Source organism: Pseudophryne corroboree, chromosome 5, assembly GCF_028390025.1.
Source record: "Pseudophryne corroboree isolate aPseCor3 chromosome 5, aPseCor3.hap2, whole genome shotgun sequence".
NCBI lineage: Eukaryota > Metazoa > Chordata > Amphibia > Anura > Myobatrachidae > Pseudophryne > Pseudophryne corroboree.
In genome coordinates, this window is record NC_086448.1 from 794,836,499 (window position 1) to 794,853,726 (window position 17,228).

The following is a 17,228-nucleotide window of genomic DNA, read 5'->3' on the forward strand; positions in this document are numbered from 1 at the left end:
AGTGGAGAAGTTGCCCATGGCAACCAATCAGCTGCTCCGTACAATTGTATAGTATGCAAATTATAAATGTTACTTCAATGCTGATTGGTTGCCATGGGTAACTTCTCCACTGGCTCACTTCTCCACTCTTATCACTGCTTCATACATTCACCCATTAGTGATCATATGAATTTGAAGCCTATCTACTAAAGAGCATATGGGTCACTAAGCGATATCATGAATGTGACATTGCTATATACACTACTGTATATAAAAAAGAAAGCCCTAACCTTAATAATAGCTACACAAAGAAAATACTAGAGCTAGATCCGATAGTGAGAATTTGTTTTTAAAAAGGTCACTATGTACAAAAACTACATGTTACCTTACCACCAAGTCATGTGATATCTTGGTGGTGACATGGGGTATCATGTGGTGTCTTGGTGGGGTCATGTGGTGTAATGTGGTGTATTGGTGGTGACATGAGGTATTGTGGTGTCTTAGAGGTGACATGGGGTATCATGTGGTGTCATGGTGGTGACATGGGGTATCGTGGTGTCTTAGAGGTGACATGGGGTATCATGTGGTGTCTTGGTGGTGACATGGGGTATCGTGGTATCTTGGAGGTGACATGGGGTATCATGTGGTGTCTTGGTGGTGACATGGGGTATTGTGGTGTCTTAGAGGTGACATGGGGTATCGTGGTGTCTTGGTGGTGACATGGGGTATCGTGGTGTCTTAGAGGTGACATGGGGTATCGTGGTGTCTTGGTGGTGACATGGGGTATCGTGGTGTCTTAGAGGTGACATGGGGTATATGTGTGTCTTGGCGGTGACATGGGGTATCGTGGTGTCTTAGAGGTGACATGGGGTATCGTGGTGTCTTGGTGGTGACATGGGGTATCGTGGTGTCTTAGAGGTGACATGGGGTATATGTGTGTCTTGGCGGTGACATGGGGTATTGTGGTGTCTTAGAGGTGACATGGGGCATCAAGGGGTTGTCTTGGTGGTGACATGGGGTATCGTGGTGTCTTAGAGGTGACATGGGGTATCATGTGGTATCTTGGTGGTGACATGGGGTATCGTGGTGTCTTAGAGGTGACATGGGGTATCGTGGTGTCTTAGAGATGACATGGGGTATATGTGTGTCTTGGCGGTGACATGGGGTATTGTGGTGTCTTAGAGGTGACATGGGGCATCAAGGGGTTGTCTTGGTGGTGACATGGGGTATCGTGGTGTCTTAGAGGTGACATGGGGTATCATGTGGTGTCTTGGTGGTGACATGGGGTATCGTGGTGTCTTAGAGGTGACATGGGGTATCGTGGTGTCTTAGAGGTGACATGTGGTATCATGTGGTGTATTGGTGGTGACATGGGGTATCATGTGTGTCTTGGCGGTGACATCAGATTTACTTGGTGGTGGCACCGATTAACCAATTTCCCCTACACAGCATTCACCAACATTTCCCTGTTAAATAACCCATTATTCAAGCACCCCCCGGCACATTCATTACCCCATCTCTCCCCAATTCATTATCAATCTCTCCTCCCAACAACCATTAGCACATTCATCCACCCACCCTATCAGCTCCCATAAAGCTACCCATACTACTCTCACACAGCAGCACCCATACTACGCTCACACAGCACTCATACTACTCTCACACAGCACCCATACTGCTCTCACACAGCGGCACCCATACTACACTTACACAGCAGCACCCATACTACTCTCACACAGCAGCACCCGTAGTACGCTCACACAGCACTCATGCTACTCTCACACAGCACCCATACTGCTCTCACACAGCGGCACCCATACTACACTCACACAGCGGCACCCATACTACACTCACACAGCGGCACCCATACTACACTCACACAGCACCCATACTACACTCACATAGCAGCACCCATACTACTCTCACACAGCGGCACCTATACTACGCTCACACAGCGGCACCCATACTACTCTCACACAGCGGCACCCATACTATGCTCACACAGCAACACCCATACTACGCTCACAGAGCACCCATACTATTCTCACACAGCGGCACCCATACTACATTACACAGCACACATACTACACTCACACAGCGGCACCCATACTACGTTCACACAGCACCCATACTACTCTCACACAGCGGCACCCGTACTACACTCACACAGCACCCATACTACTCTCACACAGCGGCACCCATATTACACTCACACAGCAGCCGTACTACTCTCACACAGCGGCACCCATATTACACTCACACAGCACCCGTACTACGCTCACACAGCAGCACCCATACCACACTCACACAGCACCCATACTACACAGCACCCATACTACTCTCACACAGCGGCACCCATACTACGCTCACACAGCATCCATACTACACTCAAACTGCACCCATACTATGCTCACACAGCACCCATACTATGCTCACACAGCACCCATACTACGCTCACACAGCACCCATACTACACTCACATAGCAGCACCCATACTACTCTCACACAGCGGCACCCATACTACGCTCACACAGTAGCACCTATACTACTCTCACACAGCGGCACCCATACTACGCTCACACAGCGGCACCCATACTACGCTCACACAGTAGCACCTATACTACTCTCACATAGCGGTACCCATACTACGCTCACACAGCGGCACCCATACTACGCTCACCAGCAGCACCCATACTATGCTCACACAGCAGCACCCATACTATGCTCACACAGCGGGACACACATACTACTTTCACACAGCACACATACTACACTCACACAGCACCCAGACTACACTCACACAGCACCCATACTACGCTCACACAGCGGCACCCATACTACGCTCACACAGCGGCACCCATACTACGCTCACACAGCGGCACCCATACTACACTCACACAGAGGCACCCATACTACACTCACACAGCACCCATACTACTCTCACACAGCGGCACCCATACTACGCTCACACTGCAGCACCCATACTACGCTCACAGAGCACCCATACTACTCTCACACAGCGGCACCCATACTACATCACACACAGTGGCGGAACAAGCAAGCGGTGGGCCCAGGTGAGACAAAATGCTTTGGGCCCCCCCCCCCATCCCATCCAAGTACACCCCATGGGCAGTGCGCGCCGTAGGCGCGCGCAAAAATACATAGTGGCGTGGCTTCGTGGGGAAGGGGTGTGTCCACAAAATAATACCAATTCATAAAACGGTGCACAGTAGTCTCCATTCTTCAAATTACGCCGCACAGTAGCACCACTACACCAGGTAGAGACCCTTTTACACCTTACAGCGAACAGATTCCCCTTTTTACACATAACGGCAGACAGCGTGCACTTTTTACTAGAGATGTGCACTTGAAATTTTTCGGGTTTTGTGTTTTGGTTTTGGGTTCGGTTCCGCGGCCGTGTTTTGGGTTCGACCGCGTTTTGGCAAAACCTCACCGAATTTTTTTTGTCGGATTCGGGTGTGTTTTGGATTCGGGTGTTTTTTTTTAAAAACACTAAAAAACAGCTTAAATCATAGAATTTGGGGGTCATTTTGATCCCAAAGTATTATTAACCTCAAAAACCATAATTTCCACTCATTTTCAGTCTATTCTGAATACCTCACACCTCACAATATTATTTTTAGTCCTAAAATTTGCACCTAGGTCGCTGGATGACTAAGCTAAGCGACCCTAGTGGCCGACACAAACACCGTGCCCATCTAGGAGTGGCACTGCAGTGTCACGCAGGATGGCCCTTCCAAAAAACACTCCCCAAACAGCACATGACGCAAAGAAAAAAAGAGGCGCAATGAGGTAGCTGTGTGAGTAAGATAAGCGACCCTAGTGGCCGACACAAACACCGGGCCCATCTAGGAGTGGCACTGCAGTGTCACGCAGGATGGCCCTTCCAAAAAACCCTCCCCAAACAGCACATGACGCAAAGAAAAAAAGAGGCGCAATGAGGTAGCTGTGTGAGTAAGATAAGCGACCCTAGTGGCCGACACAAACACCGGGCCCATCTAGGAGTGGCACTGCAGTGTCACGCAGGATGGCCCTTCCAAAAAACCCTCCCCAAACAGCACATGACGCAAAGAAAAAAAGAGGCGCAATGAGGTAGCTGTGTGAGTAAGATAAGCGACCCTAGTGGCCGACACAAACACCGTGCCCATCTAGGAGTGGCACTGCAGTGTCACGCAGGATGGCCCTTCCAAAAAACCCTCCCCAAACAGCACATGACGCAAAGAAAAAAAGAGGCGCAATGAGGTAGCTGTGTGAGTAAGATAAGCGACCCTAGTGGCCGACACAAACACCGGGCCCATCTAGGAGTGGCACTGCAGTGTCACGCAGGATGGCCCTTCCAAAAAACCCTCCCCAAACAGCACATGACGCAAAGAAAAAAAGAGGCGCAATGAGGTAGCTGTGTGAGTAAGATAAGCGACCCTAGTGGCCGACACAAACACCGTGCCCATCTAGGAGTGGCACTGCAGTGTCACGCAGGATGGCCCTTCCAAAAAACCCTCCCCAAACAGCACATGACGCAAAGAAAAAAAGAGGCGCAATGAGGTAGCTGTGTGAGTAAGATAAGCGACCCTAGTGGCCGACACAAACACCGGGCCCATCTAGGAGTGGCACTGCAGTGTCACGCAGGATGGCCCTTCCAAAAAACATTCCACAAACAGCACATGACGCAAAGAAAAATTAAAGAAAAAAGAGGTGCAAGATGGAATTGTCCTTGGGCCCTCCCACCCACCCTTATGTTGTATAAACAGGACATGCACACTTTAACCAACCCATCATTTCAGTGACAGGGTCTGCCACACGACTGTGACTGAAATGACGGGTTGGTTTGGACCCCCACCAAAAAAGAAGCAATTAATCTCTCCTTGCACAAACTGGCTCTACAGAGGCAAGATGTCCACCTCATCATCATCCTCCGATATATCACCGTGTACATCCCCCTCCTCACAGATTATCAATTCGTCCCCACTGGAATCCACCATCACAGCTCCCTGTGTACTTTGTGGAGGCAATTGCTGCTGGTCAATGTCTCCACGGAGGAATTGATTATAATTCATTTTAATGAACATCATCTTCTCCACATTTTCTGGATGTAACCTCGTACGCCGATTGCTGACAAGGTGAGCGGCGGCACTAAACACTCTTTCGGAGTACACACTTGTGGGAGGGCAACTTAGGTAGAATAAAGCCAGTTTGTGCAAGGGCCTCCAAATTGCCTCTTTTTCCTGCCAGTATAAGTACGGACTGTGTGACGTGCCTACTTGGATGCGGTCACTCATATAATCCTCCACCATTCTTTCAATGGTGAGAGAATCATATGCAGTGACAGTAGACGACATGTCCGTAATCGTTGTCAGGTCCTTCAGTCCGGACCAGATGTCAGCATCAGCAGTCGCTCCAGACTGCCCTGCATCACCGCCAGCGGGTGGGCTCGGAATTCTGAGCCTTTTCCTCGCACCCCCAGTTGCGGGAGAATGTGAAGGAGGAGATGTTGACAGGTCGCGTTCCGCTTGACTTGACAATTTTCTCACCAGCAGGTCTTTCAACCCCAGCAGACTTGTGTCTGCCGGAAAGAGAGATCCAAGGTAGGCTTTAAATCTAGGATCGAGCACGGTGGCCAAAATGTAGTGCTCTGATTTCAACAGATTGACCACCCGTGAATCCTTGTTAAGCGAATTAAGGGCTCCATCCACAAGTCCCACATGCCTAGCGGAATCGCTCCGTGTTAGCTCCTCCTTCAATGTCTCCAGCTTCTTCTGCAAAAGCCTGATGAGGGGAATGACCTGACTCAGGCTGGCAGTGTCTGAACTGACTTCACATGTGGCAAGTTCAAAGGGCAGCAGAACCTTGCACAACGTTGAAATCATTCTCCACTGCGCTTGAGACAGGTGCATTCCACCTCCTATATCGTGCTCAATTGTATAGGCTTGAATGGCCTTTTGCTGCTCCTCCAACCTCTGAAGCATATAGAGGGTTGAATTCCACCTCGTTACCACTTCTTGCTTCAGATGATGGCAGGGCAGGTTCAGTAGTTTTTGGTGGTGCTCCAGTCTTCTGTACGTGGTGCCTGTACGCCGAAAGTGTCCCGCAATTCTTCTGGCCACCGACAGCATCTCTTGCACGCCCCTGTCGTTTTTTAAAAAATTCTGCACCACCAAATTCAAGGTATGTGCAAAACATGGGACGTGCTGGAATTTGCCCATATTTAATGCACACACAATATTGCTGGCGTTGTCCGATGCCACAAATCCACAGGAGAGTCCAATTGGGGTAAGCCATTCCGCGATGATCTTCCTCAGTTGCCGTAAGAGGTTTTCAGCTGTGTGCGTATTCTGGAAAGCGGTGATACAAAGCGTAGCCTGCCTAGGAAAGAGTTGGCGTTTGCGAGATGCTGCTACTGGTGCCGCCGCTGCTGTTCTTGCGGCGGGAGTCCATACATCTACCCAGTGGGCTGTCACAGTCATATAGTCCTGACCCTGCCCTGCTCCACTTGTCCACATGTCCGTGGTTAAGTGGACATTGGGTACAGCTGCATTTTTTAGGACACTGGTTAGTCTTTTTCTGAGGTCTGTGTACATTTTCGGTATCGCCTGCCTAGAGAAGTGGAACCTAGATGGTATTTGGTAACGGGGGCACACTACCTCAAGAAATTGTGTAGTTCCCTGTGAACTAACGGCGGATACCGGACGCACGTCTAACACCAACATAGTTGTCAAGGCCTCAGTTATCCGCTTTGCAGCAGGATGACTGCTGTGATATTTCATCTTCCTCGCAAAGGACTGTTGGACAGTCAATTGCTTACTGGAAGTAGTACAAGTGGTCTTCCGACTTCCCCTCTGGGATGACCATCGACTCCCAGCAGCAACAACAGCAGCGCCAGCAGCAGTAGGCGTTACACGCAAGGATGCATCGGAGGAATCCCAGGCAGGAGAGGAATCGTCAGAATTGCCAGTGACATGGCCTGCAGGACTATTGGCATTCCTGGGGAAGGAGGAAATTGACACTGAGGGAGTTGGTGGGGTGGTTTGCGTGAGCTTGGTTACAAGAGGAAGGGATTTACTGGTCAGTGGACTGCTTCCGCTGTCACCCAAAGTTTTTGAACTTGTCACTGACTTATTATGAATGCGCTGCAGGTGACGTATAAGGGAGGATGTTCCGAGGTGGTTAACGTCCTTACCCCTACTTATTACAGCTTGACAAAGGCAACACACGGCTTGACACCTGTTGTCCGCTTTTCTGTTGAAATACCTCCACACTGAAGAGCTGATTTTTTTGGTATTTTCACCAGGCATGTCAACGGCCATATTCCTCCCACGGACAACAGGTGTCTCCCCGGGTGCCTGACTTAAACAAACCACCTCACCATCAGAATCCTCCTGGTCAATTTCCTCCCCAGCGCCAGCAACACCCATATCCTCCTCATCCTGGTGTACTTCAACACTGACATCTTCAATCTGACTATCAGGAACTGGACTGCGGGTGCTCCTTCCAGCACTTGCAGGGGGCGTGCAAATGGTGGAAGGCGCATGCTCTTCACGTCCAGTGTTGGGAAGGTCAGGCATCGCAACCGACACAATTGGACTCTCCTTGTGGATTTGGGATTTCGAAGAACGCACAGTTCTTTGCGGTGCTTTTGCCAGCTTGAGTCTTTTCAGTTTTCTAGCGAGAGGCTGAGTGCTTCCATCCTCATGTGAAGCTGAACCACTAGCCATGAACATAGGCCAGGGCCTCAGCCGTTCCTTGCCACTCCGTGTGGTAAATGGCATATTGGCAAGTTTACGCTTCTCCTCCGACAATTTTATTTTAGGTTTTGGAGTCCTTTTTTTACTGATATTTGGTGTTTTGGATTTGACATGCTCTGTACTATGACATTGGGCATCGGCCTTGGCAGACGACGTTGCTGGCATTTCATCGTCTCGGCCATGACTAGTGGCAGCAGCTTCAGCACGAGGTGGAAGTGGATCTTGATCTTTCCCTAATTTTGGAACCTCAACATTTTTGCTCTCCATATTTTAATAGGCACAACTAAAAGGCACCTCAGGTAAACAATGGAGATGGATGGATACTAGTATACTTATGGATGGACTGCCGAGTGCCGACACAGAGGTAGCTACAGCCGTGGACTACCGTACTGTGTCTGCTGCTAATATAGACTGGATGATAATGAGATGAAATCAATATATATATATGTATGTATATATAATATCACTAGTACTGCAGCCGGACAGGTAGATAATATATTTATTAGGTAATGATGACTGATGACGGACCTGCTGGACACTGTCAGCTCAGCAGCACCGCAGACTGCTACAGTAAGCTACTATACTATAGTAGTATGTACAAAGAAGAAAGAAAAAAAAAACACGGGTAGGTGGTATACAATTATGGATGGACTGCCGAGTGCCGACACAGAGGTAGCTACAGCCGTGGACTACCGTACTGTGTCTGCTGCTAATATAGACTGGATGATAATGAGATGAAATCAATATATATATATGTATGTATATATAATATCACTAGTACTGCAGCCGGACAGGTAGATAATATATTTATTAGGTAATGATGACTGATGACGGACCTGCTGGACACTGTCAGCTCAGCAGCACCGCAGACTGCTACAGTAAGCTACTATACTATAGTAGTATGTACAAAGAAGAAAGAAAAAAAAAAACCACGGGTAGGTGGTATACAATTATGGATGGACTGCCGAGTGCCGACACAGAGGTAGCTACAGCCGTGGACTACCGTACTGTGTCTGCTGCTAATATAGACTGGATGATAATGAGATGAAATCAATATATATATATGTATGTATATATAATATCACTAGTACTGCAGCCGGACAGGTAGATAATATATTTATTAGGTAATGATGACTGATGACGGACCTGCTGGACACTGTCAGCTCAGCAGCACCGCAGACTGCTACAGTAAGCTACTATACTATAGTAGTATGTACAAAGAAGAAAGAAAAAAAAAACCACGGGTAGGTGGTATACAATTATGGATGGACTGCCGAGTGCCGACACAGAGGTAGCTACAGCCGTGGACTACCGTACTGTGTCTGCTGCTAATATAGACTGGATGATAATGAGATGAAATCAATATATATATATGTATGTATATATAATATCACTAGTACTGCAGCCGGACAGGTAGATAATATATTTATTAGGTAATGATGACTGATGACGGACCTGCTGGACACTGTCAGCTCAGCAGCACCGCAGACTGCTACAGTAAGCTACTATACTATAGTAGTATGTACAAAGAAGAAAGAAAAAAAAAACCACGGGTAGGTGGTATACAATTATGGATGGACTGCCGAGTGCCGACACAGAGGTAGCTACAGCCGTGGACTACCGTACTGTGTCTGCTGCTAATATAGACTGGATGATAATGAGATGAAATCAATATATATATATGTATGTATATATAATATCACTAGTACTGCAGCCGGACAGGTAGATAATATATTTATTAGGTAATGATGACTGATGACGGACCTGCTGGACACTGTCAGCTCAGCAGCACCGCAGACTGCTACAGTAAGCTACTATACTATAGTAGTATGTACAAAGAAGAAAGAAAAAAAAAACACGGGTAGGTGGTATACAATTATGGATGGACTGCCGAGTGCCGACACAGAGGTAGCTACAGCCGTGGACTACCGTACTGTGTCTGCTGCTAATATAGACTGGATGATAATGAGATGAAATCAATATATATATATGTATGTATATATAATATCACTAGTACTGCAGCCGGACAGGTAGATAATATATTTATTAGGTAATGATGACTGATGACGGACCTGCTGGACACTGTCAGCTCAGCAGCACCGCAGACTGCTACAGTAAGCTACTATACTATAGTAGTATGTACAAAGAAGAAAGAAAAAAAAAAAACACGGGTAGGTGGTATACAATTATGGATGGACTGCCGAGTGCCGACACAGAGGTAGCTACAGCCGTGGACTAACGTACTGTGTCTGCTGCTAATATAGACTGGATGATTGATAATGAGATGAAATCAATATATATATGTATGTATATATAATATCACTAGTACTGCAGCCGGACAGGTAGATAATATATTTATTAGGTAATGATGACTGATGACGGACCTGCTGGACACTGTCAGCTCAGCAGCACCGCAGACTGCTACAGTAAGCTACTATACTATAGTAGTATGTACAAAGAAGAAAGAAAAAAAAAAAACCACGGGTAGGTGGTATACAATTATGGATGGACTGCCGAGTGCCGACACAGAGGTAGCTACAGCCGTGGACTACCGTACTGTGTCTGCTGCTAATATAGACTGGATGATAATGAGATGAAATCAATATATATATATGTATGTATATATAATATCACTAGTACTGCAGCCGGACAGGTAGATAATATATTTATTAGGTAATGATGACTGATGACGGACCTGCTGGACACTGTCAGCTCAGCAGCACCGCAGACTGCTACAGTAAGCTACTATACTATAGTAGTATGTACAAAGAAGAAAGAAAAAAAAAAAAACACGGGTAGGTGGTATACAATTATGGACGGACTGCCGAGTGTCGACACAGAGGTAGCTACAGCCGTGGACTAACGTACTGTGTCTGCTGCTAATATAGACTGGATGATTGATAATGAGATGAAATCAATATATATATGTATGTATATATAATATCACTAGCACTGCAGCCGGACAGGTAGATAATATATTTATTAGGTAATGATGACTGATGACGGACCTGCTGGACACTGTCAGCTCAGCAGCACCGCAGACTGCTACAGTAAGCTACTATACTATAGTAGTATGTACAAAGAAGAAAGAAAAAAAAAAACCACGGGTAGGTGGTATACAATTATGGATGGACTGCCGAGTGCCGACACAGAGGTAGCTACAGCCGTGGACTAACGTACTGTGTCTGCTGCTAATATAGACTGGATGATTGATAATGAGATGAAATCAATATATATATGTATGTATATATAATATCACTAGTACTGCAGCCGGACAGGTAGATAATATATTTATTAGGTAATGATGACTGATGACGGACCTGCTGGACACTGTCAGCTCAGCAGCACCGCAGACTGCTACAGTAAGCTACTATACTATAGTAGTATGTACAAAGAAGAAAGAAAAAAAAAAAACCACGGGTAGGTGGTATACAATTATGGATGGACTGCCGAGTGCCGACACAGAGGTAGCTACAGCCGTGGACTAACGTACTGTGTCTGCTGCTAATATAGAGTCTAGACTGGATGATAAATTATTGATAATGAGATGAAATCAATATAATATCACTAGTACTGCAGCCGGACAGGTACTATATATATTTATTATGTAATGACTGATGACGGACCTGCTGGACACTGTCAGGTCAGCACAGCACCGCAGACTGCTACAGTAAGCTACTATAGTAGTATGTATAAAGAAGAATGAAAAAAAAAAACCACGGGTAGGTGGTATACAATATTATATATATATATATATATATTATATACAATTATATATATATATATATATATATATATATATATATATTAAACTGGTGGTGATTGATTATTAAACTGGTGGTCACTTCAGGTCACGTTGCAACTTGCAACTAGTACTCCGAGGCCTAAGCAGACAATCACAAAATATATTATTATACTGGTGGTCAGTGTGGTCACAACAATGGCAGTGTGGCACTGACTCTGGCAGCAAAAGTGTGCACTGTACGTTATATGTACTCCTGAGTCCTGCTCTCAGACTCTAACTGCTCCCCACTGTCAGTGTCTCCCCCACAAGTCAGATAATACACTTACAGTCACACTATCTAATCTATAAATATCACTTCAGCAAGTAGTATAGTAGTATACAGTATAGTAGTACTCCTCCTAATAATGCTCCCCAAAATACTGTGTCTCTCTCTTCTCTAAACGGAGAGGACGCCAGCCACGTCCTCTCCCTATGACTCTCAATGCACGTGTGAAAATGGCGGCGACGCGCGGCTCCTTATATAGAATCCGAGTCTCGCGATAGAATCCGAGCCTCGCGAGAATCCGACAGCGTGATGATGACGTTCGGGCGCGCTCGGGTTAGCCGAGCAAGGCGGGAAGATCCGAGCCTGCTCGGACCCGTGTAAAAAAACCTTAAGTTCGGGCGGGTTCGGATTCAGAGGAACCGAACCCGCTCATGTCTACTTTTTACACATAACGGCAGACAGCGTGCCCTCGTTACACATAGCGGCAGACAGCGTGCACTTTTTACACATTACGGCAGACAGCGTCCCCATTTTACACATTACGGCAGACAGCATACACTTTTTACACATAATGGCAGACAGCGTGCCCTCGTTACACATAGCGGCAGACAGCATCCCCTTTTCTCTAACGTCCTAGTGGATGCTGGGGACTCCGTCAGGACCATGGGGATTAGCGGCTCCGCAGGAGACAGGGCACAAAAATAAAGCTTTAGGATCAGGTGGTGTGCACTGGCTCCTCCCCCTATGACCCTCCTCCAAGCCTCAGTTAGGTTTTTGTGCCCGTCCGAGCAGGGTGCAATCTAGGTGGCTCTCCTAAAGAGCTGCTTAGAAAAAGTTTTTAGGTTTTTTATTTTCAGTGAGTCCTGCTGGCAACAGGCTCACTGCATCGAGGGACTTAGGGACAGTGGCGTAACTACTGCCCCCGCAGTCCTCGCGGTGGCTTGGGGGCGAGGGGCTGCGGGGGCGCCACTGATTACAGCAGACTGACATGCGGACGAACGTCCGCATGTCAGTCTGCTTTATTGGAGGGACACGGCGGGCGCAGCGTGTGCCTATCCTGTGTCCCTCCTGAGCCCTGCATCATCTCCGGCGGCCCGCGGGTCTAATAGGGGGAAGTGCCGTCCGTGAGCCAATTAGAGCTCACGGACGGCACTTCCCCCTATCAGACCCGCGGCCGCCGGAGATGATGCAGGACTCAGGAGGGACACAGGAGAGGCACACGCTGCGCCCGCCGTGTCCCTCCAAGTTCTCCAACAAGCGGCGGCTGCACTGCGGCATATCTGTCACGGGGGGGGAGAGAGGAGAGGGTGTCTGGCACCGGGGAATATATGGCCATTGGGGGGGGGGATGTCAGGCACTAGGGGGGATATCCGGCACTGGGGCATATATGACACTGTGGGGGGGGGGCGGGGGATATCTGGCACTAGGGCATATCTGGCACTGGGGAAGGGGGGGGGGGATATCTGGCACTGGGGCATATATGGCACTGGGGGGGGGGGGGGATATCTGGCACTAGGGCATATCGCACTGGGGGGGGGGATGTCTGGCACTGGGGGGGATATCTGGCACTGGGGCATATATGGCACTGGGGGGGGGATATCTGGCACGGGGTGGATATGTGGCACTGGGGGGGGGGGGATATCTGGCACTGGGAGGGAATATCTGGCCCTGGGGCTTATATGGCACTGGGGGAGAATATCTGGCACTGGGGGGGAATATCTGTCACTGGGGATATATGGCACTCGGGGGGAATATATGGCACTGGCGGCATATCTGGCACTGGGGGAATATCTGGCACTGGGGGCATATGTGGCACTGGGGGGGAATATATGGCACTGGCGGCATATCTGGCATGGGGGGAATATCTGGCACTGGGGGCATATGTGGCACTGGGGGGGAATATCTGGCACTGGGGGCATATCTGGCACTGGGGGGGTATATGTGTACCTGGCACATGGGGGGGGGGGGCTATATTTGGCACCGGGGGCATGTGAGTACCTGGCACCGTGGGGAAATATCTGGCACTGGGGACATATGTGGCACTGGGAGCACAGCCCTAGCAACAAGGACTACCTCCTAGCAACGAGCATGACACCCAGTGCATGAAACACCTGACAACGAGCATGACACCCAGTGCATGAAACACCTGGCAACGAGCATGACACCCAGTGCATGAAACCCCTGACAACGAGAAGGTAATTGAAAAGTAATTAGAAGCCTTACTGTAGGACTTAATGTGTAATGGGCATTACGGTGTGTGGCATAATGTATCACGGACATTGTGGTGTGTGTCATAATGTGTCACAGGCATTACGGTGTATGGTATACTATATCGCGGGCATTGTGATATGTGGTATAATGTCTCAGGGTCATTGCAGTGTGTGGCATAATGTATCACGGACATTGCGGTGTGTGTCATAATGTGTCAGGCATTACGGTGTGTGGTATACTATATCACGGGCATTGTGGTATGTGGTATAATGTCTCAGGGTCATTGCAGTGTGGCATAATACATAACGGGCATTGCGGTGTGTGGCATAGGGTATAACGGGCAGGGCATTGCGGTATGTGTCACAGGCATTACGGTGTATGGTATACTATATCACGGGCATTGTGGTATAATGTCTCAAGGTCATTGCGGTGTGTGTCATAATGTGTCACAGGCATTGTATGTGCTATAATGTATCAGGGGCATTGCAGTGTGTAGCATAATGTATAACGGGCATTGCGATTCCTGTCATAATGTGTCGGGGGCATTACGGTGTGTGGCATAATGTGTCGGGGGCATTACAGTGTGTGCATATTGTGTCATGTGCATTGTTGTGTGCGGCATAATGTCTAAGGGCCATTGCAGTATGTGGCATAATGTATACTGGGCATTACTATAAGGAGGAAAAATGACAAATAATGTAAGGGGCATGAATCAGGATTATTTTTCTTTCCTGTGGTGGCTAACGTCTGGGCGTGCAGGTTGCAAAACTGGGGTATAAGGTAGTCTTTTCCTGCAATACCACGCCCCTTTACGAGAAACCACGCCCATTCCAACAAAACCACGCCCCTTTTTTTGCAGCGCGCGCCTTCGGCGCGCGCATATTTGTCCCTTTCTTGCTCCCAGTTATGCAGCGGGGGGGGGCGCCAAAAATTTTTTGGCTTGGGGGAGAAAAATTTCTAGTTACGCCACTGCTTAGGGGAGAGAAGTGAACTCACCTGCGTGCAGGATGGATTGGCTTCTTAGGCTACTGGACACCATTAGCTCCAGAGGGAGTCGGAACACAGGTCTCACCCTGGGGTTCGTCCCGGAGCCGCGCCGCCGACCCCCCTTGCAGATGCCGAAGATGGAAGAGGTCCAGAAGCAGGCGGCAGAAGACTTTTCAGTCTTCCTGAGGTAGCGCACAGCACTGCAGCTGTGCGCCATTGTTGTCAGCACACTTCACACAGCGGTCACGGAGGGTGCAGGGCGCTGGGGGGGCGCCCTGGGCAGCAATGTATAATACCCTTTTTATGGCTAAAAATACATCACATATAGCCCCTGGGGGCTATATGGATGTATTTAACCCCTGCCAGGTCTCAGAAAAACGGGAGAAGAAGCCCGCCGAAAAGGGGGCGGGGCCTATTCTCCTCAGCACACAGCGCCATTTTCCCTCACAGAAATGCTGGTGGGAAGGCTCCCAGGCTCTCCCCTGCACTGCACTACAGAAACAGGGTTAAAACAGAGAGGGGGGGCACTGATTTGGCGATATGACTACATATATTAAAATGCTATAAGGGAAAAGCACTTATATAAAGGTTGTCCCTGTATAATTATAGCGTTTTTGGTGTGTGCTGGCAAACTCTCCCTCTGTCTCCCCAAAGGGCTAGTGGGTCCTGTCCTCTATCAGAGCATTCCCTGTGTGTGTGCTGTGTGTCGGTACGTGTGTGTCGACATGTATGAGGACGATGTTGGGAGGCGGAGCAAATTGCCTGTAATGGTGATGTCACTCTCTAGGGAGTCGACACCGGAATAGATGGCTTATTTAAGGAATTACGTGATAATGTCAACACGCTGCAAGTCGATTGACGACATGAGACGGCCGGCAAACATATTAGTATCTGTCCAGGCGTCTAGAACACCGTCAGGGACGTTATAATGCCCATTTTACCTCAGTCGGTCGACACAGACACAGACACGGACACTGACTCCAGTGTCGACGGTGAAGAAACAAACGTATTTTCCTTTAGGGCCACACGTTACTTGTTAAGGGCAATGAAGGAGGTGTTACATATTTCTGATACTACAAGTACCACAAAAAAGGGTATTATGTGGGGTGTGGAAAAACTACCTATAGTTTTTCCTGAATCAGATAAATTAAATGAAGTGTGTGATGAGGCGCGGGGTTCCCCCGATAGAAAATTATTGGCGGTATACCCTTTCCCGCCAGAAGTTAGGGCGCGTTGGGAAACACCCCTTAGGGTGGATAAGGCGCTCACACGCTTATCAAAACAAGTGGCGGTACCGTCTCCAGATACGGCCGCCCTCAAGGAGCCAGCTGATAGGAGGCTGGAAAATATCCTAAAAAGTATATACACACATACTGGTGTTATACTGCGACCAGCGATCGCCTCAGCCTGGATGTGCAGCGCGGGGGTGGCTTGGTCGGATTCCCTGACTGAAAATATTGATACCCTTGACAGGGACAGTATTTATTTACTATAGAGCATTTAAAAAATGCATTTCTATATATGCGAGATGCACAGAGGGATATTTGCACTCTGGCATCAAGAGTAAGTGCGATGTCCATATCTGCCAATAAGATGTTTATGGACACGACAGTGGTCAGGTGATGCAGATTCCAAACGGCACAAAGATGTATTGCCGTATAAAGGGGAGGAGTTATTTGGGGTCGGTCCATCGGACCTGGTGGCCACGGCAACTGCTGGGAAATCCACCGTTTTTACCCTAAGTCACATCTATGCAGAAAAAGACACCGTCTTTTCAGCCTCAGTCCTTTCGTCCCCATAAGCATATCTGCCCAGGGATAGAGGAAAGGGAAGAAGACTGCAGCAGGCAGCCCATTCCCAGGAACAGAAGCCTTCCACCGCTTCTGCCAAGTTCTCAGCATGACGCTGGAGCCGTACAGTACCCCTGGATCCTACAAGTAGTATCCCAGGGGTACAGATTGGAAAGTCGAGACGTTTCCCCTCGCAGGTTCCTGAAGTCTGCTTTACCAATGTCTCCATCCGACAGGGAGCCAGTATTGGAAACAATTCACAAGCTGTATTCCCAGCAGGTGATAATCAAAGTACCCCTCCTACAACAAGGAAAGGGGTATTATTCCACACTATATTGTGGTACTGAAACCAGAAGGCTCGGTGAGACCTATTCTAAATCTGAAATATTTGAACACTTACAAAGGTTCAAATCAAGATGGAGTCACTCAGAGCAGTGATAGCGAACCAGGAAGAAGGGGACTATATGGTGTCCCGGGACATCAGGGATGCT

General features: G+C 48.2%; 1 protein-coding gene across 1 annotated transcript in view; it reads right to left on the minus strand.

The window, feature by feature from the left end:
- The window catches only part of LOC134929477 (TBC1 domain family member 31-like), a 30,470-nt gene that overhangs the window by 5,583 nt on the left and 7,659 nt on the right, over positions 1-17,228 (minus strand). The gene's annotated exons all lie outside the window — the stretch shown is intronic.